Source organism: Coturnix japonica, chromosome 3 (genome assembly GCF_054131305.1).
Source record: "Coturnix japonica strain WE chromosome 3, WE-NBRP24, whole genome shotgun sequence".
In the NCBI taxonomy this organism is placed as follows: Eukaryota; Metazoa; Chordata; class Aves; order Galliformes; family Phasianidae; genus Coturnix; species Coturnix japonica.
This window is the reverse complement of record NC_140665.1, coordinates 27,953,700-27,980,872: the sequence shown is the minus strand read 5'-3', so window position 1 is coordinate 27,980,872 and position 27,173 is coordinate 27,953,700. Positions and strand designations below refer to the sequence as shown.

At 38.8% G+C, this 27,173-nt stretch overlaps 1 long non-coding RNA gene across 1 annotated transcript; it reads right to left on the bottom strand.

The window, feature by feature from the left end:
* Positions 1–13,532: 13,532 nt before the first annotated feature.
* On the bottom strand, positions 13,533–25,769 carry LOC107311131 (uncharacterized). The gene is made up of 3 exons (XR_004306809.2): positions 25,646–25,769; positions 24,567–24,632; positions 13,533–15,330 (listed from the first exon to the last, which is right to left on the bottom strand). It is a non-coding gene; the product is annotated as an uncharacterized LOC107311131 (long non-coding RNA).
* Positions 25,770–27,173: the final 1,404 nt, after the last annotated feature.

Below are 27,173 nucleotides of genomic sequence, written 5' to 3'. Positions count from 1 at the left end.
TTTTGAATTATTTTTAAACAGGCTCCTCTCCTGCCTAAGGTGTGAGTTGATAAGTAAATGGTCATTTCACGTGTTATCATGAGTATAACAACAGAGTGAATAATGGAAAAGTTTTAGACCCTTCATTTTTTGCCAGAAAATTGGTTCCTGTCTCTGATAGCTTAGTGGTCTTAGAGAGGCATATTTTCCAGTATCATACAACATATCTATCAGAAAACGTCAGTTCTTCAGTAGGCCCCACTGCCCCCATTAAATACAAAAGGTACTCCTGATGTTCCTGATTTTTCATTGCACTGGAAGTCAAGTGAAGTCACTCACTGCTTGTAAAATTTTGAGGAATCAATCTTAGATTTTAGTAGTGGTAGACATACATGCATATTGCCTAACTTTTTAAAATATAATTATGTAGGGAGACACCCAGAAGTTTAACGAAATGGAATTACTATAAGTCAGGAACATCAGCATCTCCCTGCATAAATTTACAAATGCTCTGACTCCAAAAGGTGAACAATATGGTAGATGGATATCACAGCATGTGAAACTCAGAAAAGACAAGGTTTGGCTTCAAAACACTTGAGTATTTCTGCAGTCCTCTTGAGTAGGCTTTACTGAATGAAGAAAACCACCTGCTGCTTCAGTCAAGCCAAAAACATCACTTACATGTCTTTTGCATTACTTCTACTCTTCATCTAATTGAGAATCTTAATGCATGAAAGTAGAGGCAAAAAAAATGCACAGGTGTGAGTTACTCAATTTAAACATATAACTGTCAGCCACTGGAAAAAGTTAATGTTCACTTTGGGGTTAAGGTCAAGTGTTTTCAGAGCTCATTTCATTCTGAGATTTTCTCTTGGAGAAACTGGTTTTCAGTACCAGAAAAACTGCACATTCCAGCCTCCCTGTGCAAAAGCTTTTCTTGCATCCACACACATCTGATTTCACACTGTGCAACTTTTCTTCCTCGCTTTTTACGTGGACATCCTGAACCAAATGTAGAAAACTAAAGAAAAAGATCCTTTTTTCTCACCTTCCTGTCCTTTTAATATTTTATATTGCTATCATTTTAAACTGTCATCAGGAAAAGCAAGAATAATTCTCTATTACCTTAGGTAAATAATTACTGGTAATGCATACACACAGCATAAAGCTGTGCTTTACAGATGTCAAGGAATATTGGAATTAATGAAAATGAATGGTTTAGCTGTACTCTGGGCCTCCATTTATCTAGGTCTTTACTTGTACATGAAGCTGAGCAAGATTAATATCTCAAAACTTGTGAAGAAGGAAAATTCACCTGGAGAAAAGGACTAATCCTTCTTAGAGATTCACCTTTTCCACAAAGTAGGTTTACTAATACACTTAAGATTTTCCACTTCAAAAAGCCAAGCATTTCACTCCTCCTCCTCAGCATGGTGTTGTGTCTCCCTCTGATGGTATCTGGGCCACATTTTCAGGCAAATCAACAAGCTAAAGTCCTGCATAACAGAGGAGGTCTTAGCTCACCACATGGATATAAATTAGAGGTCCTACATTTACAACCTACTACTCTACCAAAACGTGATAAAGGACGACAGAACAGCAATAATCCTCACATAGTTAAAATATTTAGTGGTTTAGGATCTGGTGATGAAACAAACATTTCACATTACAGGTATCATCATTTATCTGTCCTCAAAAATGAAAGGAAAACATCAGCAGGACAGTCATGGATTTCAGTAAAGATAGTTGGGGTGTTTTTAGTTTTTGTTATGTTTGAAGGAGTGCCATTGAGCTTCAGCAAGAACAAATTATACCTGCTGTCTCTATGCTTGAAGCCTTTCCATCATATCTGAATCAGCACTACTCCTAATTAAAATAAATAAATACCAAAAATAAGTTACAACACAAAAGACTGATTTAGTTAGAAAAGATTAGAATGCTAGAAATGTCTGCAGGAGTCAAGACCAGTGCCCTTTTATTCTTCTAGGAATACTGACATAGAAATTCACAGGAAACCATGTAATCAGAAGTGAATAACTTTCTTTTTGCTTCTCTAAGCTATGTGCTTATGGAATGGTGACTGCTTGGTGTTAATAGTTGTCCCTAAGGGGCTCAGTCTCTTCATTTGTGTGCCCATACAAATAAAAGTGGAGGTTTAGTGAAGGCGGAACCTGTTTTAGAAAGCTCACATACAGATTGCTACCTGTATGAATCTACTTTTCTTTGTCAGTTTATGCAGGCCCCATAGAATTAGTTCATTGATTACTTTCCCGAAAAGCACTCTGAAGGAGAATGTTTTTTATATATTGCAGGTGACACAAGATTCTTTGACCCTTAATTAACAATTGTTATTCGGATCTAGCTGTCAGCTAAGTGACTGTAGATACCACAAAGCTTAGTGCCAGCTGATGAAGTCTGTTGGTAACCTGTGGGTTTAAGGTACTCTGTTTAAACATGGGGTCCTGACTGATAACAAAGCATGGGCAGAGCAAGTCAATACTTGCCAGCAAAATATGAGAGTTGTTTATTTCCATCATCACACCACTGGCTACGTGGCTTCCAGACTGGCTTTAGCTAGTACCAATTTCAGCTGCCTATGAGTTAAATACTGCATTTAGATGTTCCCAACAGCCTGATCACCTCTGAATCCCTGGCAAACTGCACTCTTCTCTATATACAAAACTGGAAATATCTGCAGTTGGAACTGTGTTCCAATTAAGGTAAGATTTATCTCTTGCTTTGAGATCTCCTTCACAAACAGAAGGTTCTTAATGGGAGAATTTGTTTCTTTGGCAAGGGTTAGTCCAGTGGGTCTTCACCTAAGCCTGCTGCTGTTCCCAGAGCTAAAAACCACAAAGACCTTGATTCCCTCCCTGGGTGGGCTGCCAGTTTAGACTCTTCTCAGAGATATCTGAGTTTCAACTAATGATGGCAGTATTTTTTCTATAGTTTATCTAAACTTTTATCCAGAGTAATCTATGTTCTCCCATCTCTACACTGAAAAGGCTTCATTTTATCTTCTGTATGGCAGGCAGTAGTTGTATTAATTTGTGAATGAATCTGTGAAGATCACACACTTATACAGGACACAGATGATGGCAAACAGTGAAAATGAGCTTGTTCTAGGAGGACAACAATAGAAGTATTTTGTGTCTTCCAGTCATTTGATTTGGAAAAGTTGAAAATGCAGGAGCCTTGTATAGGGGCCTGGCTGGGGATATTACGAACATTAGCATTTGCCAAGTTTCCAGTCCCTGTCTGAAAAATGTATTGCATCAAAGGGCCAAGGTACACACAGCCAAGAAAAAAATTGGCTGCAGCAAGCTGAGCACATTGGCAATTGAGAAGAGTTGAATTTGTTTGGTCAGACAAAAGGTTATAAAATATTGCAGCAGGTAGCTTCTAGGTTAGATCGCCACCAAGGTGAAGGGACTGGCTTAGGAACTATAGGATCAAATTTGCATGGGATATGGGATATTTTGGACCAAATTTCAGGAAATGTTTTCAGACAGGAGAATTAGGCTGCCAAACAGGCTCTCAGCTCCTCTGCTTTCAGCATACCTTCTGAAGAGCTTTAACCAGAACTCAAGGGGAACATGCATCCCCACTGGACACCCACAGGAATTCACTCAGTGAACACAAACAAATTTATCCTGTCACTTTCTATGCTGCCATCTCTCTCTTTTTCATGCACTCACACATAAAAATAATAAAGTAGTAACACATAATTACCTCAGCTTTTGAATATAAACTGTTTTGATACCACAGGATAGAAATGGTTTCTGATGAAGACCATCTTTAATTGCACAGCTGGTAAGAGCAAAGAATTACTTTACTCATGGAGGCCATTAAGCCATAGGAAGGCGCACATATGGGGAGGAGTGGGCACTTACACGTTTAGAAAGAGAAATATGTATAGGCTGGCGCCTAAGAAAAACCAAAGAAAATAAACTCTAGAAGTATAGTGTGGTAATTTCCTATTAGTCCTTCAAGCCTCAGAACCCAGGAGACCGCAGTTGCTATAGTGTATAATGGTACTGCTGCTTTCACAGGTAACATCTGAGATGTGCCCCAGTCTACATATGAAGCCTTGAGTTACAGTGCATTGTCACAGCATCAGCACCTAACCAATCCACCCACTCACACTTTATAGAGTAAGAAGGAACACTTCAGTCTGTTTCAAACCCCTGAACAGTTAATCTAACTGATGTTTTTAAGGTTTTAGCAGGTCCTTTTAATAGCTGCCATGCTAGTGTACAGTTAACCTTTATTGCCGTAAGGGCCCTATTAAGAATGAGTTATGTTCATCTCCTTTAAGGAAGTATTATGCTTCCAGATGTGCTGATACACTTGACATATGCCCTATGATTGCTGGAGCTCTCAGGCACTAAAAGACTGTTGTTTTCACAAATTCATAACTTTTGTTAATACTGTGCGTGCACATACTTGTAATTTGTGTATGGCACTCAGGAACTGAATAATGAAGCTCCACGGAGAGAGAGGGAGAGAGGAAGAGAGGGAGGGAGAGAGAGGGAGAGAAAGAGAGAGAGAGAGAGAGAGAGAGAGAGTCAAGCAGTATGACCACACTGTATGCAACTTCACATACTGAAAACCCACTCTCACAAACACAGACTATATAGAACCAGTTTCCTTTTTGCTTGTTTCAATTAGAACATCCATAAACATTTTCAGTTGTTACTATCATCACATCAGTTTGAACACATGGAATAGTTTGATTTATAAGTATACGCAATTATATTTCTAAATGAAAGCACTGAATTTGGATCATTTCAACTAGTAGATGCACACTGTGTCTTGCTGTTCACCATTCAGAAAGCAGAAAGGCAATTGCACTGCCGTTGATGTTGCAATTGTTACCACTAATAATCACTCATCCAGAAACCCACACCCAAGCTAATAGATTTTTTTTTAGCTCACTTTTGAGAAGAAAAAAAACAAAAAACAAACAAACAAAAAAAGAAAAAAAAAAAAGAAAAAAGAAAAAAACCCTTTCCCTTCTTGAGAAGAGGAATATTGGCTATATCTGCTTTCTAGGCTGAGGAGTTTGGGACTGACCTGAAACCTAAAGTCTTGATGTCTCACCTCCACATTTCTTCTGTAGGAAATATAAAATAAACCCAGTTTTATTTTGCTAACATATTTCATCCTGATATGCTTCACAGTTGGATCCCAGGATCAATCACTTAACACCAACAAAGGACAGCTTGAGGTTTAAAGAAGCTGTTGAATGAAACATGGGGTGCTGGGTACCATTCACCAAGGAAGAGCACAGTACATATCTTGGATCCATTGTGGTAGGATCAGAGGGAATGTTCTCACAAGGGTTGTCACTAAATTAGTTATGAGGTACAAGTGAGTGGATAGCAGATTTGGTCTCCTGACTGGCCTTGCCCAGTCATTTCTTCATACACAGCAGATTGCAACTACTGGGACAACACTGACCAATATAAAACAATACCTGGTTAATAATGCATTTTGCAGACTATCTGTTCTTCAGCTGGCTACATGTCCCAGCTCAAATAAATAGCAAATATGCTTTCAGAAATCTGAATTAGTCCACAATTTATGACATATATATATATATATATATATATATATATATATAAAGCAGAATATAAACATGTTACAAACATTTTGTTGACAATACCTGATTAGCTGAGATAAATAAGCAACACAATAAGAACACTAAGATAGACCTTTGTATGAAAACAATGGTCCTCTAGCTGTTTCAGTACTATATTTCTATTTCTGTTTCCTCATTCTTGCTTAGTTGTATCTCTTCCTTGCTTGTACATTTTGGTTTGGCTTTATTTTAGTCTATGCAGACAGAACACCTGTGTTCCTCCAAACCAACAATGCACCACAAAATCATACATGGATAATAAGTCCTACTTGAAATGGCAGAATCAACAGCAGCTTCTGAAGGTGTGCTTCCATCAGTCTCTCAAGTGCCTGAGTAAGAACATTTACCCAGCAGCTCAATCAAGCAGTAATGCCATTCCTCAAGAGTTCTAGGCTCTTGCTTCATGTTCAGCACAGTCAGCAAAAGGGAAAAGACAACTGTGCAACAAACAGAAGAACAAAATGAGTCCATACCACCAAGGATGGATGCTATTGAAGAGAAAAACATTACCCCTGTATACTTAACCCTTTTCAGGTGTTCAAAATTCCACTTTCACAGCATTAGCCTTGTTGCAATGAGTTGTCATCAGGAATGGCATGCTAAGGCCTGCAGGTTGCATTCACAAATCAATGACACCTATCAGAACTGCTGTGCCAGGGTTCCAAACCATGCAAATGGAAAACAGCTCTGACTTAGAGGCTCTGCAGAAAGGTTATCCCAGCATGTTATCACAAGTGAAAAGCTCTACTGCTTGACTGCCATATTAACTGAGACTATGGTTGAGAATTATTACAGTAGAGTTATGTTTATAACTTCTTTATATGAAAAATAACCACTCATATAAGCTGATGGCAAGCTTCAGAGGGAAAGTACCATCCAGCTGTGAAAACAAAAGCAATTGAAAGCTGTTTAATTGAAATCACTTTCTGAAATCAATGTAAAAAGCCCTTCCAATTCATTTTATTTCAAGGCAGCTAGGGGTTGGGACTACAGAAATTCTGTCATCTTCTGGTCACAGACAGGCATCTCTCAGCTGTGACCCTCTGCCTTACAGCCATCCCTCTGCACAGTGGCATATAACATTAGATCTCATCCCACAAGGGGTCAAAATATTTGAAAGAACACAAGGAAATAATCAGACAAAAAATATCTATAAGAATTTAATGATTCTGCATTATATCCATGGAAAGGTTATTGGCATATGACCATTTTACTGACCCATCAAAGGATTATATATACCAATCATCAATTGTCTAAGGAATTCAAACACTGCTGATTGCAAGATAGCTGTGAATGGTGTGAACGAGTATTAAAGAACACACACTCAGAAATGTTGTTTTTGCTTTTCCTTTATCCTAACCTTGACTGGATTCTGTTGGCAGTTTTGGCTGGGTCAGTTTCTCTGAAAACATAAAAGCAGATTTAAGTCCTGCTGAGAAAGCTTTGGATCCCAATTTGAAACAATGGCTGTTAAGAATTAGCCCAATTCTGACTCTTCCTCTCTGAACTGTGCCTGCAAGTCCTGCTTCTTCCACAGTGCCTTCCAGGGAAACCACATTAAGGTGCATCTTGACATGAGTGGTTGTTCTAAAGCAGAACACAACATGCATTTCTGAGTCCTCTACATTTATCCATAGCTTTTTACCTCTTCCTCTGTTTTTGAAACCTAAGGCAGAAATCAACTGTTTAAGTACTTGCAGTGTGATCAGCTGAGGCATAAAATACAGCAGCACACATATCACGTAACTATGAACGTTAATAATTCAATTAAATTCCAGTCTAATCATTTCTCACACTTCAGCAAGCTCTCAAGTGTCTGTCTGATATTAGAATGAGAACTACTCATTTGTTGAATAGAAATCAGTTTAAAGCATGTACTAACGTACTCCTGACAAATAACCACCACAAGTATCCCATATGATAGACATGGGTGATGTTTGTTTGTGGTTTTGTGTTCATGGTTTTATTGTTGATTATTATTTTTTTTTAAGCTCGTCAGAGATTTGGTTAGCTTTAAGTTAACCTCAGAGTTTTAATCTGAATATACTGTTATATTTTTTCCACTTCAAAATTCAAACAAATAGCATGCAGTAAAAACACAACGCAGCCACTGTGATCACTCACCAAGTAGTGGCTAGCTGGTGAGAAATATGCTGCTGAAACACTCGCACACCAACCATTGATTTGATTATTCCAAACAATGAGAAAAGCCTGTTTGTAAACACACTAAAAAGAGTGCCTAATCCATCAAACAAATTGTTTGCTACAGATGGTTCCCCAACGATATCTATAGTTGAGCAAATAAAAATAGATGGCCATATAAGTATGGCATGCAGACCTTCTGGGTTATCTTGTCTACACGTTTATCATCAGTCACAGAGTCCCAGCATCCACATGTGAGCCAGGAGTGCTCATTGACTTCTGATTGATTCTGGCTAGGTTTAACTTTAATCTTTTCTGCAGGGTTTTCTCTTATCCTGTGGGGTCTAGTACTTACAGCCACAGAATCTGTATTATGAATTGATAAACTGCTAGAAAAAGTGTTTTCTTAAGATCATGGTTTCTTTCAAAAAAAAGAAAACAAAAATGTAGGGCAGAATCTGGAAGGAACAGTGCATTGCTAGCTGACACCGAACTATCTAATAGTAGCAGCCAGTACTAGTCTTACAAGAGAGAATACTGAAGAATTTAAGACAAAACAGCTCTTCACAAAGCTGTTGAGCTTTAGCTTACTCATGAACACAAATCCCACAGCAGTGACAGCAGAATATAAACCTACTGGTAAACCTTACAAAGTCTCATATGTTAATTCCCTTGCAGTTTTGTGCACCTTCAATGGGACAAGAATGACCTTAATGGTCATCCCATGCAGTTGCATTTCCAAAATATGCAGTCCACAGCCAGCACAGTATGCTGTAATCTGACAGGTTGCATGCTGGGAGCAATTTATACTTGCTCCATGCATTTCATTGACCTCTAGTAAACTTCCAGGTGGAATTCAAGATAACAGTTTTAACCTAAAAATCCATCAGTGCTTTGAGGTGTTTTCTTACTTAGAAATATCCCTTCTGTCCATATCATATGCTGTTGTTGTCTCTCAGTGGACATGTACCCACATGGTACATCAGAATCCTCCATTGTTTTTGCTATCACTCTGTGCAAGCTATCACTCCTCTCCAGAGCTACACTGAGCAGCAGTGGATCTATACACAGGTACACCCCTTACTTAGCCCATTACTTGCAATGGATTGTTAAGATGCCTAGGGCACAAAAATTTCAATACGTATTCAAAAAAGAGCAGAAGATGAATAAAAGTTGTCTTCTACTTTTGCAGTTAACTATCCATATGCTTACATTCATCTCCCCCTCCCAAGCACCTATTCAAGGTCTAAGCTCCCATGTCAGATGCCAGCTATTTGTGCACAGTGTGGCACTGAGGAGCTGCACCAACACACGCTCACCTTCCTTACACTTCCTTCTTCTACACTCATCGTGCTTAAAATTTGACATTAAGCATCCAGTGAAGCAGCGAGATGCTGATTCCTTCAGTTGCCTTCTTAAATACCCCCAGCATGCTCTTTTTCCTCCATCTAGTCTCCATATGATTTTCTGTCACTTGCCAAACTAGAATCTCCTCAGCACTTGCTTACAGGTCTCCTATGGGCTATACCATTTTCATTTTGTTGGCAGAGAGTTTTTTAGTGCCTCTGACCCCAGCCTAAGCCTATTCTCTGTGAGCAAAATTATAGCTATGGAGCTGAGCGCTAGAGAGAGAAACTCACAAAGTCAGGTTATTTGCACACACATTGATTTGTGGTAACATGTTAGGACCAGACTGCTTCACTATTACATGAACAGATGCCTTTTGAAAGAACAAGAAGAGGATTTAAGCTAGCAATTTAAACACCAAACCAATAGGTACTTTAGAAATGAGATAGAGGGAGAATGCTATCTTCTATAGCTGCTGTAAAGCCCAGCTCCCTCAATATTTTGAGTTCATAAGAATGGCAGGTTGATAGCTCCCTTTCCATGCATTCAGAAGTGCAGGCAGAGATGGCAGATGCTTTGCCTTTGTGTTAGGATACAGTGTGCTGATTTTTTTGTAGATCTTACCAAAGCAATCACTAGCCTGGAGACCTCCAACCAGCTGGTTATGCAGCTGTCTAATAACTATCAGATGGCTTCCTGCTAGAAGAGAAAGGGAGCTGAGGAAGATAGAGTGAGACTAATTAAAAAAGAAAAACATTGAATATGTTGCTTTTAACTTCCCACAGCTTGGTAATTCAACTTCTTAAATTAGCACAAGATAATAGAAAAAGCCAGAAAGTGATCAGGGGCAATCAGTGAAATGGCATCAGAAATCTATCCAGTATCCATATCTTCCGTATCTTTCACTGCTGTCATGATTGTTATGGTATTTCCAATCTTTCTGAAATTAGTTATCCTAAAATGAGTGATCGGCAGTGCAAGAAATAAATAGAAAAAGCTTCTTTCTTTCTGAATTTCCAAAAGAGGAACACTTTATTAGCACCTTCAGAGTTGGAATTGGAAGAATTACATCTAAGTTTGCGTGGAAGTGCTGAGTTTTGATCTATGGTTGAAAAAGAAAACGTCTCATAGCAAATACATTTTTGTTAAAATGTTGCATGTGTTGATGTTATGGTACTTTCTATTCCAGTGTGAAATCATGCATTTGGAAATACATTTGATTAAGCAGGAGTAGCTTCAGAAAGTGAATGAAAAAAAGGTGTGTGGCACAGCACAGCTTTTGTGCCTCTGCGCTTGAATGGGATTGAGGCTCCCACTGTTCAAAACAAGGATTTCAACCAGTGTCTCCTACTCACAAGGACTTGCTTCAATCACTGAGCTGAACAACAGTCAGAAACATTCCTACTTCACTCTTGTCTTTTGAATCCAGGGTAACACTGGCACAGAGACAAGAAACTACATAAATAGCCTTAATTTTGTAGCTATATCAGTTTTTCCACTTAGTGTCTGTGAACATTTAAGGCAAACATGAAGTAGTTTCACTTCAAGCTTCAAAAGGACTGCTCAGTTCAGAACACACAATAGCAAGCAGTTGGGTCACTCTCCTAAGGTACAGAAAACTTAGTAAAGACTATACATCCTCAGAGAAGCATGGAGTGCTGTGAACAAATCTTACAACCACAACAGCCTACCCCAATATGTTTTAAAAAGGACAAAAGAAAAGACCCTCTAATGTCACTTTTGTGAATGAAGCTTAAATGCACACAGTGTTTGTCTAAAAGGACATAATGAAATATGCCTGAATTTATTAATAATTTTACATAGACTTAATTGTTCTTTTTTTAAAAGGAATGAGAACTGTATACATATGCACCAGCACATGATTGTCCACCTCTAATTACATTAAGATCCCCAGAATCAAATAAGATCAGACATATGCATTCAGAAGTGGAAAATAAGAGTTCTGGTATAGTTAAATACCAGGATAATATCCGCTCCCAAAACATTTCATGCCATGACAGAAGAACCAAATACTTTAAAACTCTAATATACTAAAGTTAAAAATAAATAAATAAATAAAGGTAGAAGAGAAAAATACAAAAGGCAATTGACTTATTTCAAAATCAGTTACTGTCAGGAAATAACTGGTAAATCCACTGATTGTGAAACCACAGCAGACTAGAATTTAGCCCAGAACTTCAGGCTACTGAGGTCACAGATGCCATCTCAAGCAGAAAGTTCAGCCATAAATACTCTCTGGGTAAAAACTCTTCTGTGCAAAGGCAGACAAGGGCCTGTAGGCAGCTTGTTAAGGCTTTGCATTAAGTCAGTATACTTGATGTTACGTAGGAGGAAGAATTAAGGACCAGAGCAAAATCAGAGAGGAAAAATTATGAAAAGTGAAAAATGAATTTGTGCAACATCCTAAAGCATTTTATGAAAGAGTAAGCAGAGCTGTGGTTAAGTGTAAACATAAAATACAGTGTCTGGCCTTTCCCTCATCTTTCAGAGTAACTTGCTCTACCAGCATTCTACTTCAATGTAAACAGCAGTTTGCAGTACTCAAACTCATCACAAAGCTGCTCAGAAAGAAAGGCGCCACAAAGATAGATTCTCAGAAATAGAGCAGAGCATAAAGTAAAGTGAGATGGAAACAATACTTCCCAGCCTCCTGTTCCAGGAAGGCATATAGAAAGCCTCTTTCCTGATGATATCTGGTCCCGAGGAACACAAGAAGAAAGAAAGGTGCCTGGAGACAGGGAGCAGGTGAGTCGTTACTGTATACAGAAGTAAGAGAAGGAAACCAGCTAAAGTGAAGACTTCTCAGGACTCAACAGATAAAAATACATGTAAAACTCAAAGTGTAAGAATTACTCATACTGCTCCTCTGGAAATCTAGGGCTGAATCTTGGCACTGTAATGTACAGTATGCACAGAAAGATATCAAGGACCAAGTCACACAACATTCATGAGAGTTAGTCCTTAGAAGCAATGAAAATGCTGCTGATAATTTCTTTGTGATATCAAGCAAAGCATCTTTGAGAACATCAATAGACACATAAAAGAAAAGGCTGACCTACCCAGACAGCGAAAAGCGCCTCCAGCTATAGAACACTCCTTCTCACAAAGCAACCTTCAACCAAGAGGGTGTTCTCCTTTTACAGACTAGTCCTTAAATGAGCCTGGAGAGATCCGATCACATGAGAAGCACAGGTGAATTGCCTGCACCTGAGTTTCCAGGGCCAGCCACTCCCTTCACCAGATGCTCAATCAGGCTGTGACATAACGGTTCCCCTACAATGACATTAAAATTATTTTCTAAAAGAAGATTTTTCCTAATATTCTTTTCTACCTTTGGGACTTACAAACCTGGATTGCATTTTTTAGTTTTCCTCTATAAATGTGAACTGTAAGGAGTCCTCTACTGAATTATTTATTTTTAACCAAGAACTGATATTTCTGCAGCACTTCCACCTACACTCTCCAGCTCTCTCTCCATTACTACACTGCCAAATATCGTGACTTCAAGATCTCCTTTTAATTTTCTGGGATACTATTCATCATTCCTCAGCAGCAAGCCAGAGGCATTTGTTCTTCTCTGTGGGTTTGCCTCAAACCGTCCCCGTTCCCTCTTACATACAATTGACTTCCTATTGCCTCCATTACTTCTAAGACTAAATGACAATACTAGAAGGATAGCTATTAATAGAAAAGTTTAAAAAAAAAATAAAAATCTCAAAAATCTCAAAACAACTGGAACTTCTTAGACTGTTATTTTTCTTGCTGAGAAAGAGTTTTGTGGGATTTTTTTTTTTTCTGCTAGTATAAATACAAAATACAGCCACTGAGAAAGAATAATAATGAAAGGTTTCTCCCTGAGTGCCTGCAAACCTTTATGAAATTAGATCACCAAAGTCCAAATTCTCCTTTGTAGTTGATAACTCCTCTGAATCTGCTGGTGCTGCGTGCATTTACACTACTAGCTTTGAATCTACATAGTCTACAAATACACGGACATAATGGCCAGGCAATGAACCACAAGGGAGAGGCAGTGTTCTGGGTATAAAGTAGGTGACTGGGATTTTAAATTGTCCCAACTGTTTCTCATTTTCCCAAATGTTCTCTGATGTTCTTTCCTTTGACCAGTAGCTGTGACATCTGATCTCAGAGTTGAAGATGAAAGGAAGGCTTAATTGTGGGTTCCTGATGTTCTTCTTTGTTGTTTTATTTACTCCTACTCCTGTCACAGGAATTTGTTGCTCCTGTCAGGACACATGGCACAGAAAAAAAGCTCATGAAATCTGGTGCAGGAGAAGAAATGGGAATGGAGAAAAACATCCAGCGCAGAGTGATCAGTGTACTCCTGGGTATTGAATATTTGATGAGGCTGCCTGTTCAAAAGAAGAATCAGCTTCGCTTATTTCAGCCGATAAAAGTGCTTTAATGGGAAGAGAATAATTTGTGCTGAGATCCTCACTCCGTGATAATGCACTACCAGGAAGAGATCTGCACATTCACTCTATTCTTGCCCACTCCCTCACACATATATAGCTGTATAACAGCTGCCATTTCTACTACAGTACTTAAGGATGACTTCCTTGTATGGATATTTCAAGCACAGATAATTTGAGAGATGTTCAAAAAATGCAAAGAGTGATTGCATCAATATTGCAGAGTGCAATATTTCTTTCTATAGAAGAAGGAAACACTCACTAAATCATTTCTTCTTGAAAGTGAGACAGTTACCCTCATTAGCTCTATCAGTGGCAGTTTCTCCATCATCTCTAATTTTCATAAAACTTCCAGCATATAAAAGCACCCTTTGCAAGTTCACCAGCAAGACCTAGTGGGGAATGCATTCTATTTGTGTCTAACTGATAAATGTAGTGTAATGGAGTGACAACACGTAAGAATATTAAATAAATAAATAAATATACAAATAAATAAATAATTCATCTCTATATTAGACATAAGTTTCAAGTTTTGTTGTAATTGTTCTGGAGGAGACTTCAGAGTAGAAGGTGAATTTTCAATTGCAATGTTCTCATGGCTTTCCTAGGCCAAATGTGTTTGTTTTGCTTTATTCTTAATTAGGTTGAAAATACTTGTGCTTAGAATTATAGAACAACTTGGGTTGGAAGGGTCCTCAAGGATCATGAAGCTTCAACCCCCCTGCCATAGGCACGGCTGCCAACCTCCTCATTTAATACTAGACCAGGCTGCCCAGAGCCTCAACCTGGCCTTGAACACTTCCAGGGATGGGGCAAAATGCTTCTTCATTATCTGAGCAAATCCCAATGCTGTAAAGAGAAACCCCAGTTGCTTTAGATGCTTCTTAGTAGTGGTATTCTTGGACATTTCTATCTAAGAAAACTCTAATAGTCTCCATAGAAATTTCATGACACAATCCGAAGGTGAAAAAAGCATGTTCTTAAAAAGAACAGGTCATGGTAGTCCTTCTTCCATGGAAATATGAGTTCTCAGTGGCTTACTGTCATATCCTAGATCTTGTCGGTGATAAATTTCATTTACTTTTTCGTCCTGGTAGCTCAGAGACAGTCCATACACAAGACAAAGCACAGAAAACTACCTGACTCATGTATCATCAGCAGAATTATTAGCTGAGATTCAGCAGCAAAGCCAAACTTCCCCCTAAGTCAGATCTGTGAAAACCTTCTGAGAAAATGAGCAATTATAGGGGACAGTGGACAGAACTCCATGCTGGAAAGCTAATACAAAGCAGAAATTGCCTTGTACAATTTGCATTACTGGCAAGGAAGATGGGTAGAAAAGCTGTTCAGCGATGAATCAGACAGCCTTGGGGTGAGTATCTCTACAAGAGTCCAACTGTGGGACCTCAGAAGACTTCAAATAGCTTGAAATTTAAACCAAGCATCAGCTTTTCCTTTCTCTTCGGTGAATAAATGTAACAACAGATGCTGATCTAACTGGGCTGGGTTGCCAGGAAATATGTGTTGCAAGGACACTGGGTGATCACCTCATTAGAGCAGGTGTCTCAACTTCCCTGGAAGCAAAAGACAAAAAGAAAACACAACAGAACCTATGTCCTACTACATATTTCTACCATTCGGAATAATTCTGTCTGTATATGTTACAGCTGGAATTCTAACAGTTGTACAGTAGTTATTGCTTTTGAAACAGTCACACAGGAGCTTCTTGTTCAGGACCTCATTGTGCCTCCTTCCTAGAAGCAGTCTCTGAAAAAAAAAAAAAAGAACAATATAAATTTGAGGATAGATCTAGTAAGTAGAATCACTACCAGAATTAGAAGAAAAGAATTACTAGGATTTTAGTGCATTTGTATATAAATTTCCTCCACATACTATTTCACCCAGTCTAAGCACATTTTTCAGTTGCAGATTTTCTTTTTTGGTAAAGCAAACAAACAATCAGAAAAAAACCCCGAACCATATATATGTATAGATTGATCAGAAAGACCCTGAATACTGCCCACAGTTGAAGACTGCCAAGGATAACATACCAGCTTTAGGAGTGCTTAAAACCTGGAGAGAGAAAATACCTCAGTTTGCCATATAAAACCTGTTTCTGGGGGAAAAGATACATTTTGGTACATCTAAACTTTAGAAGACAGTGCACCAGTGTCCTGACTGACACAAAGACCAGACGAGGTGTGTTCACAAGACATCTCAAAGGAGCTGTGTAGAGAGAAGCAGGTGAAAGCAGAGGTTTGGTCAGTGCAGCTCTTGCTTTGACAGAAGTAAATGATGCTGAGATCAAAATCAGTGGTTAATGCCTGCAGGGATGTACCTGGACATCAAATACATATGGGGAGAGATGGACACTGCAGATGAAAAATGAGTTGTCAAGGCAGGGGCTGTGAAAAGATATGGATTTTGTCAGCCTGTCCTCCTCCATCGTATCCACTGCAGTCAGCCTCATGCTCCCATAAGCAGTAAGATCACTTGCAACTACTTTATAAACAGATGAAGCCATTAAAAATTATACCTTCCCATGAGAATTGTCCTGACTCTTGTATCTAGCGTATGGTACCTTCTGTTTTGCAGCCCATACCCTGGGCTTAATGAGCAAATCACCCTAGTATGAGATACTATTTAACCAGTCAATATAGGCAGTATAGTAATGAGCGCAATTAAAACACCTTATGGCATATATGTTTCACAAACAAAAGGCACATCTGAGATATGGAGGCTGCTGGCAGAATAGAGAAGCAGCCTGCCTCTTTGCGAGATTAATCTGATGGAGAACAGAGTGTAGAGATAAAAAGAGCTCTGATAACCTGATCTGATCTTCTGAGGCACCAAGAAAACACAAGACCGACAAAACTGGTAAGGACTTGAATGCTGCTACCACAACACATGGAGGCCTGGCATTCTAACCAATGACCTCTTTATTTGGTGTGACCTGATCTCACATTAAAGAACACTGTTATTTACGTCTTGCACATATCTGTCAGAGAACATTATTTGTGCATCTCATCTTTGTAGACAGGAACTTTCTTCTCTTTTTGCTTCCAGATGGATTTATGGTATCACCATGGCAGGCTGCCCAGCTTGGCCAAGATGATGAGTTGTGAAGATGGCACTCACAAAAAACAACCTCCATCCACCCCTCAAGATTTTTTAATTTTTTAAAGAAAGCAAAAACCCTACTGGCAAGCGCTCTAAATCTAGATTCAGTCCAATTAAATGAAAATCAACAAGGGACTGGGTGGCATATGGAATGGGTAATGGCTTACAGAGACCTTCTCCTGAGGATTGGGTTTGAGGAGTAAGAGAATGACTCATCCTGGTTTCTACTTAAAGTCACATGCAGAAGTCACAAATAGAGCTCAGAATGGAAAATAGCTACAACATGCACAGCTGTTTTTCTCTGCAACAGCACGTCAGGGAGAAAAAGAAGACACAATTTCCACTGAAATCTGAAAAGCTAAGATCATTCCCCAGACTTTAACTCCATCCTTGCCAGCTAGGCATGGATAGGAAGAGTCAAGACACTAAGGAAAGCAAAATGCAAGAACATTGTGGGTTGTTATACAATAAGGTTACAAGGTGCTCTAGTTATAAACCTCCTGGGATGTTAGATATGCTGCTGGTAAACCTTGCTGTTTCTGTCCAACACAGACTTTGAGTAACTTATGTATCTCAGACCTCTTGTCATCTATAAGAGATGTTGTGTGGCACAGTCAGCAGATGAAGTTTCAGCTTTCTTCTCTACCTGGGTGGTAGGAAGGAATGGAATCTGATGTCAAAGGCAAAACAGTATTTTGGCAAGGTTAAGCCTTTGCTGCTGTTGTTGAGAACTATCATGGAGCTCTGGCATGAATAGTATTTAGAACGATTCCACTAACACTGTGGAAATAATAAATGATATGGGCTGTGTAAGTATTATCTAGTGTAACTCCTTACAGACAAATGCTATCAGTAAACAATTTCTCAGGTGAGATGAGCAATCACCTGCAGTGTGTACCACTGTTTCTGATCTCCAACAAATGCATGTCACTGAAGAGGTGGAAAGCTTTAATAAATCAAAGTAGCAATAGTTAGTCAAGAACAAATATAACTACAGTATCTAATTCATATAGTCGTAGATACAGAAATTAACACCAGAAAGGGACAATATCTCAGCTTATCCAACCTTCTACCTACTACAGGCCACATATTTTTTCAACCAGTTATCCCTGGATTAAGCCAGATAACTCACTTAACTGGAGTGTATCTTTGAGGTGATCTCACCGAGACATCAAGTCTCTTCCTATATGGATCTAACTTTGTTTTGGACAGGGAATAATCCTAGCTGATCCCTTGGAAGCCGATTGTCCATTGTGGCTAACAAGAAATTGTTTTTGCCATTCAATGGTTCATCTCTTATGATTTTATTATTATTTACTGTCACAAAGTAGATGAAACTGTTGAATAGAACCAGATTTAATATTGAATCCTCTGGGTTACCCATTTAGAAACATTTTCATTCATTGATGTTTCCTTACTAACAGAGAGCATTTAAATTTGTCAGACAGTCAGCTTTTATCTATTCAGTGTTCACTTCATGATATTACATAGAGATTTTTGTTAAAAGAATTTCATGTGGCACTGAGTGAAATACCACAGAAAAAGTCTATTATGTCTTCGCAGTTTCTCTCATCGACCAAACTTATAATCTCATCAAAGAATTAAATTAGGTTTCCCTGACAAGATCTATTTTCCATGGAAGAAAAAAAAAATATTGACTAGTATTAATTCTATTACCACACTTAATCTTGTATCAGCTGATTCTTCTATCAATTTCTTCATTTTTTTTTGCCAAGGAACCTTATCAGGTTAATTGCTCTATGCTTATCTTAGCTATCACACTTGCCCTTTCTAAACTCTGGAACAGTGTTAATAAGCATCCGCACTTCTAGTGATATTCTTATGTTTAGGGGGAAAAAAAAATGTAATTGATCCAGTTAGCTCCTCAGCCAGTTTCTTGAGAAATCTTAGGTAGAATTTATCACCATTCATGACTCTGAAGTTCACTGAATCATAGAATCACCAAGGATAGAGAAGACCTTCAAGATCATCCAGTCCAACTGTCCACATAAACTACCATTATGCATATATTTTTTTCACTTCTACTTGGATATCCACACAAAAACAATCACATCACAGAGATAGTCTAAATCATTTTTAGTAGCACTCTTTGTTGCACATTGCCTCCACAAAATTAGGCTGGCTATTTAATAAACTAAGAAGGGTACAGTTACTTACACTGACTCGAAATGACACTCCTCAAACCACCAGGAGCAGAAACCTGTGGGACTCCTCTCACAGACGTAAGTCATGCTTGTGATGCAAAGTGATGGACTGACATCTGTACTTGGAAGGCACTTCATGGCACTTTCCATGTAAAGCTTTCTTTGTCTACAGTCGACAGCCAGTGGACAGACCAGACTGCAAGCATCACTCATGGAACTGAAAGTCCATCCAACCACAACTCTGTGTCAGTACTCATTTCACTTCTTCTTTTCTTCCCTTTTCAGTAATTCTCTCAGAGGTGATATAAACCTTCCTGGTACTGTAGGATGATGATAGATTCACAGAAGACATGCTTTCTAAGCAATGTACTTTTTAAAAGTAAGCAGTAGATGGATCCAGGCTGATTCCCACTAGTCATTCCTGAGGGCAGAAACTGAATTTGCCTTAATTGAGTTCCCCATCCCAATTGTAGCACCTCCTGGGGACTTCAGTGCAGAGGTGTAGGATACCAACTTTCTTTCCACTGATTTTCTTTTAATAGCTTTAGTTTATGGACTGAAATCTTTTCACATACAATCTGATGTGATAATCATCTGCCTATCACCTGAAGGACTGGGATTCTGCACACCTCTGCTTTTCTTCTTGCAATACAGCAAGAGGTGCCCGGTGAGTGCTCTTCCAGTGTGCTGGCCACACTCATAGCTTTAGGCCTACAGTTGTCTGTGCAAAGACTGCTTATTTGGGGATTCACAGATCCTAGGATACCCAAACTTATTGAGATATCAAATTCTTGATGGTCTGCACAAATTAAATTGCATTGTCAACAGTCTCTGTTTCTAAAGCTGTGCAGGAAGATGGGGATACAACAAAATCTTAAGTAACAGAACATGAAAACAAAAAATTGCATAAAAACTGCACAGATAACACTAGATAACATAGATAAATCAAAACCCATTGCTTGTTTATACAAGCAATTTCCATTCCTTCAGCAAATTCCAATCCTCCAGCACTGTAAAAAATCACTTAAGTCCTCATTAAGATGAGATAGAGTTAGGAAGTAAAGGGTAGAAAACATTTATGATTTGTCTGATGTTGCATCAATATTCTTGGATTTACTCAGCTGTGAAATGCAGAACTGATACATTCTTGCCTTTGTTCTTCCACACGTCTTCTGAGCACTAGGAAAGCTATGAGCACACATCCATGTTCACATGAACATGTAAACTTTTTTCCAGGTCAGGCATGTTTAGATCAAGTGACTGGATTTAAGTCTTTCTGAAAAGAGGAGCTGCTTGTCTAGATCAGGTCTGAATCCAACCAGGATTTTCAGTTCTCAAGTATGTATCAACACAACAGATTCTGAGACAACTAGGTCTTCAACTTAACAAAACACAGCCAGAACTGGAAAAAAAAAAAAAAAAAAAAAAAAAAGTGGTTGCAACTGAAAACTGAATTATAGAAATATTTCTTATTACAAAACTTTAAGTGGAGCCAATTTCTTCTCCTCAAGCATGACAGAAGTACTGAATGTCTAACTGATCAACAATGGATTTATTTTTTCTTCCACTATTCTCTCATGCTACTTCCTCTATATACTCTGGATGAAAGCAAGTTGGCTTTTAGCTGCAGTCTTAGAAAAGGGTCAAATTAAGCACTAAATGAACCTATAAACATTTATCTGCGACATATTCAGTATCAGCTTTTTCTTAACCAGTATCTGCATGTTCTCTCCTGCTTTCATGACCAAAGTAACATATTACTGTATTATGAGAGACCGTTTTTGATCTTTTTAAGGTGAGCTTAAGGTGACATAACATTTTCTGCTGTGAAATGTTCTATGGGCAGCTAGGGGAAAAAGGTTTATTGCAGCTTTATTAACATATATTAAATAAATTGACGACAAGCTATTCAGCCAGCTGATTGAGGCAGAGACTCCCTGTAGATATTTTGGTTGCACATTAAGAAAGTTGTCACAAGTAATTTGGACTGGAGCATGAAGTTATAGACTGCCAAATGTTGATTAATTAAGTCGATGTTTGGATTAGTTCTGCTAGATTGTTTCATTAGGGAAAATAACTGAAAATATGGAATAGAGCGGTCTGAGGGAATCCAGGAAGGATTTGCATGTGAGGTTTCCAGCAAAGAGCAAGGGATGAGACCAACCTGTATGTTTCTTAAAATATCGTATGACCCTCCTCCTGACCAGGGCAGGAATAGAATCATAGAAACATTAATGATGGAAAGACCTCTTAGATCATCTATTCCAGCTATCAACCCATGCCTGTGACTGTTCTAGACATGTCACTTCAAAAAATATCTACCCTTTTCTTGAAAACCTCCATGAATAGTGTCTCTATCACCTCCCCATTCCTATAGCACCAGGAAAGCCAACTTGTGTCTGTTGTACAAGTGACTGATGTCATAGTAGTCATTTCCAATAGCATAGGAATAGAGTCCTTTATTTGCTGTGTGATGCTTCAACTTCAGTGAAAATTGGCAACTAATGTTACATCCAAAATATCAGCCTAAAGGTATGAAACAATGTACGGACATAAAAAAAAAAAAAAATTAAAAATGATTGTATAATTATTTATATTAATATCAGCTTTTGGCTCTGTACAACTCCTCTGTAGTACTGGAGAAGAAAGTACCTTGATGAGCAGACCTCCTGCATCGAGAAATCATTTTCTTATTTTCTTGGGCTCCTGTAATTTGCCTATAAATGTACTGCCATGAGACTTCACTGAATTTAGCTGCATTCTAAAAACAGTGAGATAGTAAGAAAAAATTATGGCTTGCCAAATTAAATTAAAACAAAATAATCCATGAGTTTCAGAGGTGAAACAAGCTGTTATCTCTATGAAGTAAATAATATCTCACTCAGAGTAGCCCAGTGAGAGAAAAACATTTTTCTCCAACACATTCAGCTCTAATAGGGAGAGAGAGGTGGGAATCTGGACTGGCCCCAGACAGAAACCTGGCCCAACTTGAAGACCTTGGGGGCAAAGAGGCATCTGCTATAGGACAGAGGCCAAGCCCAAATTTCAGGGAAGAAAAGCAGTGCAAGTGCGTCTCAGCCATAGGCGGTGATGTTGCAGGTGCCCAGCATACTGGCCACAGAGCAGCAAGATCTCAAAATAGAGCAGCACATTGCTGAGCCACTGACACCCTAATAGAGAGCTTGTACTGCATAAGTGAAGTTATAACACAGAAAGCGAACTCATCACGCTTGTCATGATTCATAATGTAAAGCCTTCTGCCTGTTTCTAACTGCATTTCACAGTCTTTGTGATCCTGCTTAACTAAAAGGACACAGCCACAGCTGACAGGAGGGTGCTGGGAAAGCTCCAGTATCAACACCAAGCAAGCAGAAGGTGGCAGGCCACCAACTTTTTGACAACCCTGGTCTACAAGCCTGATTGATGGGTAAGGTAAATCACAGGTTCTCAACTGTTCACTTTGAAATAAGTCATGATTAAATAAGTAACAGGGGTATTGAGCTATTTGTTATTAAAATGAAGGAAAAGAAGTATGTAAACTACTCATTCTCAAAATAAAAATTAAAAAAAAAAAATAAAAATAAACTAACAAACAAAAGACAACAGTACAACAGTTGTATAGCCAAATTCCTTCAAATAGCCAAATTCCTTGTTTACTAAGGAGAGTATAGACACTCACTCTTCCTTCCAAGCTGGTTTCTATTGCAGCTTAGATCAGAATACTGAAAAATTAAAAGAAAATTCTAACTCTGGTCTTATATAAAAAACTTCCCATAAGTAAGCTACTTGGACTTTCACCTCATTAAGTCTATTGTCATGTCAATTGCCACACATCTGGCTGGCATGGAGAATGCTCATGCGGCATTTAGGAGTGTTCATAATGGGTGGAAAAGGAAAACAATCAACCTACATCCTCACCTTCAAAGGTTTAAGGCTACTGTGGGTGCCTGACCTTTTGCCAGCCTGGGTTACATTGAGCAAAGAGGAACTGACATTCATTGACACCTGCTGAACATTTATGGAGACCAAATGTAGTGCATGTGAGCACAGTAAGGTGCTCCTTAAAACTCTGTTGCGCAATATGTGTGAAGAATGTTATTTATGCAGCTAAGCTGGACTGTGTCGATCCAATATTCTAAATTCAAGTAAATTTAAAAAAATAATAAAAATAAAAATTAGTGAAAATTTCCAGATTTCTGTATTTGTAGAAAATTACCCAAGTTTTTTGCTTATTAAACAAATTCTCTATCATTCTTACTACTCACCAGAATCTCAAAGTGTCCCCTAACCACTGTTGTTGCAGTATGCATGCCCACACTGCAGGTGACTTGATACAATGAAAGCTTCTATATTTGCAGCCAACAACAGAAATGTAGTGGGAAGCAGGGTGGTTCTAGCCAGAAGTCTAACATAAAAGGAGGTAACTGATACTGAATCCAAACTATTATCCATACATTAGAAAAAAATATTAATAATTAAAAAAAAGGGTGGGGGAATGATTCTGAATCACTTCTTATATCTGCCCAAACTGTTCATGCATCTTCTGTTATGTTATGTTATGTTATGTTATGTTATGTTATGTTATGTTATGTTATGTTATGTTATGTAACATATCATCTGGTCTAACACATTACAAATCTGGCCTTCTCCTTACTAATCAAATTGGATCTACAGCAGCTTAGATAATTTCTGAGAAAAGAGGCAGAAAGTGTGAAGGATAGAGCAAGGACAAACTACCACTGACTGCAAAAGAGAGATCCGCACTTTCCAAGTGATTTGCCTTGTCACATAACAAAGAATTGCTTACCCACACCTTGAACACATGCTTTGGGGTATGTAAAATTCAAATCTACTTTTGAAATTATGGGTCACTTCTCATGAGGAGCTGGATTTAACCAAGTGTTTAAACATGCTCAGTCTAGCCATTTTTCCAGCCCTTATTAGCTGAAGATCCTCTGCTGACCATACTTTCACATTTATATCAAGTCAAGGTGAGGGTTTCTAAAATACCTAATAAATTTCACATATAGGCACAGTATGATTTGAAGAGAACAAATATCAACTAATGCTGTTTCTTGACTTCTTCTAGTCATGACTACTAGTCAGAACAACACAGCAAGCTGCAAACAATCAAGAACATTCCTGAAGACCACTGAGGATAACTTTCTGGTGCAGGTCTTACACAGACTATCCAGAGTTGAATGTTACTGGACCTGATGCTCACCAGTGTGGAGATCACTAAGGAGATTAAGACTGGAGGCAGTCTGGGCAATAGCAACCATATCCTGGTAAGCTTCATAACAGCCTGTCAAAGGGCAGAGTCAGGACATTGAACTTAAATTCTTTATTCAAAGGTAGTGAGCCACCAGCACAGGCTGCCCAGAGAAGCTGTGGGTGTTCTGTCTCTGGAGGTGCTCAAGGCCAGGCTGGATGGGGCTCTGAGCTGGTGGGTTTCAGCCTTGCTCACAACAAAAGTGTTGGAACTGAGCTTTAAAGTCCCTTCCAACCTAAACTGTTCTATAGTACTCACACAAGAAAGAATCTCATTAGATGACCTCTTCATTTAGTGCATGGATGGAAAAAAACCTGCTGAAATGCCTGAAATTCTGACAAGTGTCAGAACACTGTATCAGAACTTAGTTGTGCTTTCCATGTGTCCACAAAGTAATGTGAAGTTACAACCTCATATTGGACCTCATATTCAAATAGCATCATTACCTTAACATGAGCCAGAATTCTGACACTGAAATGCCCAAGACTCAGCCAACATGGAGCTTGTCTGACCTGCAGAGAATGGAAAAATGGCGTTCAGTGATTTCCTTGCAGCTGCACAAGCAGGAATCTCAGAACACTTGGTTTATTTGCTCATACAAAAAGCTGTTCAGTTCCCCTTTTCAAGGCATTTAGAAGAATACAAAGGAAATAAAGATCTGAAAATAGAGTTAGTGTGCAGGCCTGGAGCCTCGTTATACTTTCTTTTGCCCATGATAACATTTTATTAGCTGTGGTGATAAAAGCTACTTAGAGGATTGGTAGTGGTTGTAAACAGTCTTTTCCTCTCTCCCAACACTGCCTTGGGGACCCACTCTGGTGGTGCTTCAGCACATGGCATTGCTGTACAGTGACAGAGGGCAGTGGGAAATGGGAAAAGGAAGTGCTTCTGTGAAGTGCTGAAAGAAGCAGGAATTGCTGCAAGTGCTTTGAATGTACGGCAACAAAAAAAAAAGGGGAAATCAACTCTCAACTTACATGCCTGTGCATGTTTCACGGTGGTAACTGGCAATAACTCCTGATCATAATTCACCTATAGGACTTGAGATCTCCTACTACACAAGAAGTCCCTTAAAATGTCTGTGTTGGACTCAGTTCGCAGGGAGAGGGATGGAAATCTCATTCTGTGTATCCTTAAAACTGGAATGGACCAGTGTGTGTGGTCCTGTTCCAGTTCCATCTTGGGGTGAAGCAGAATCAATGTCATTTCAGGGGACTTTTTTTTTTTTTTAATTCTACATCTAAAATAACAATGAGGCATAATTATAAATTCATATTCTTTCCTCATTTAGGAGCTGTGTACCCCTGAACTACGTGTTCCATCTGTAGTTCTACAGATTTCAAAGCACCCTGCTTCTGAAAGAAGTACTGTCAGCAGTTGAAGATGTTAGAGAATGCTAGTAGCAGCAGGAGATAATGCCAAAATATGGCATGTAACCACAGCAAAACAAAACGCTGAAGATGACATCTGCAGTGATCAAATGATAACTAATTTATGCTTTTAGCCAGAATAAAAATTTCCTCACCTTATTTCAGCATGTTGCATTTCTGAGAGTAAAATGAGAATTAGCAGCTTTCTGTCAGTCATGAGATAGCCTGTCCCAATTAAGTAGAGTCAACACAGGCTCTGTAAGAGAACTGAGCAGGGAGGGATGTGAGATTTTCTTCTACTCACCAATTTTTATTCCATGTAACGTGAGGCTTCATAGTGCAGATGTAACTATGGATGTGCAGATTCCTGCTCTTTACCATTTTCTGTAAGTCTCAAAATGTCAAAAATTTCTTTCCAAGAAACATAACTATTTTTTTTACTGGACTGAAAAACTGCTCATTTTAGGTTGAACCAAATCAATGTTTTGATTTATTTATTTCTTCTGGAGATTATTTAAACATTTCAGTTCAAACACAGAGGAGGATGGTAATGCAGTTCTTAATACAAATGCCAGGAAATTTAATTTTTAAAATTTTAAACTGTCAAAACAAAAATCAAACATTTTGATTTCTTCAGAAAGAAGCAGCACGTGTTTCTTTTGACATATCAAAAACTATGTAAAGGAAGTGGGCAAAATTTAGTTGTAAAATGAGTACAATTGACAAGAAAAAATAGCATATTACCATTATATATATATATATATATATATATATGAGATAGCATTTGATTCTGTAGCAATTGCGAAGATTCAAAATAATAGAAATCCTGTTCTTTTAGATTGCCCCTATTTTCCTCAAAATATGCAAATCCTGTTGCCAAAGATTAGTATCAGACTCTCATTGTCTGTCTCTCAAACCCAAGGACAACGTACTTCTAACACAAGAGGATGAACCCCTGTCCCTGCTTTCTGCCCTCTCGGTTATTCTGAAATGTGTAACACAGTGGGGCTGGTGATGTTTGGGCTGTAGGAATAGGAGAGCTGCAGAGAATCAGTTACGCCCAAGGCAATCTAACTGTCACTGTAAACTATACCTTATGTCAAGGACACATATATGTGTAATATGGTCCACCATGGGGGTCATTTCCAGGGTTCAGAATATCATAGACGGCAGCCTTGTTCAGTCTTGCCCTCACACACTTAAGGTCACATCTTGCATTACCAAACTCATTTTAAGGGGCTGAATTTAGCACAGTAGATGGCAAAGCACTCTGCTGCATAATGTGCCTCAGTCCTGAGCTGGAGGCCTCAGGGAGCCTCCAAAAGCCATTTTCTCTGACTTTTGGCCTGCATGAAGAGGCCAAAAGCAGTCACACCAATCTCCACAGGCAGCAGGGAATTCTCTGGATGGGGTCACAGCCTTGCTGCAGAAACCTACCTGCCTGCACTGAGGAGAGGTTTTGCACTCTTCCTCCCTCCTAATAGCAGGCATTTTGGCTGGCTGCTGCACACTCATGTCAACAAAGCCCAGAGGGGCTGTAGGCTTTGGTCTGCAGGATTAGGAAGGTGAAACCTCCTACCAGATGAGGATTACAGTGATGCATTTGCCACTGTTTTTCTCCTGTTCAAAAAGATGCTGTCTGCCAAATCGAGGGGTAGAAGGAAGCATCTCCCAGGGGCTACC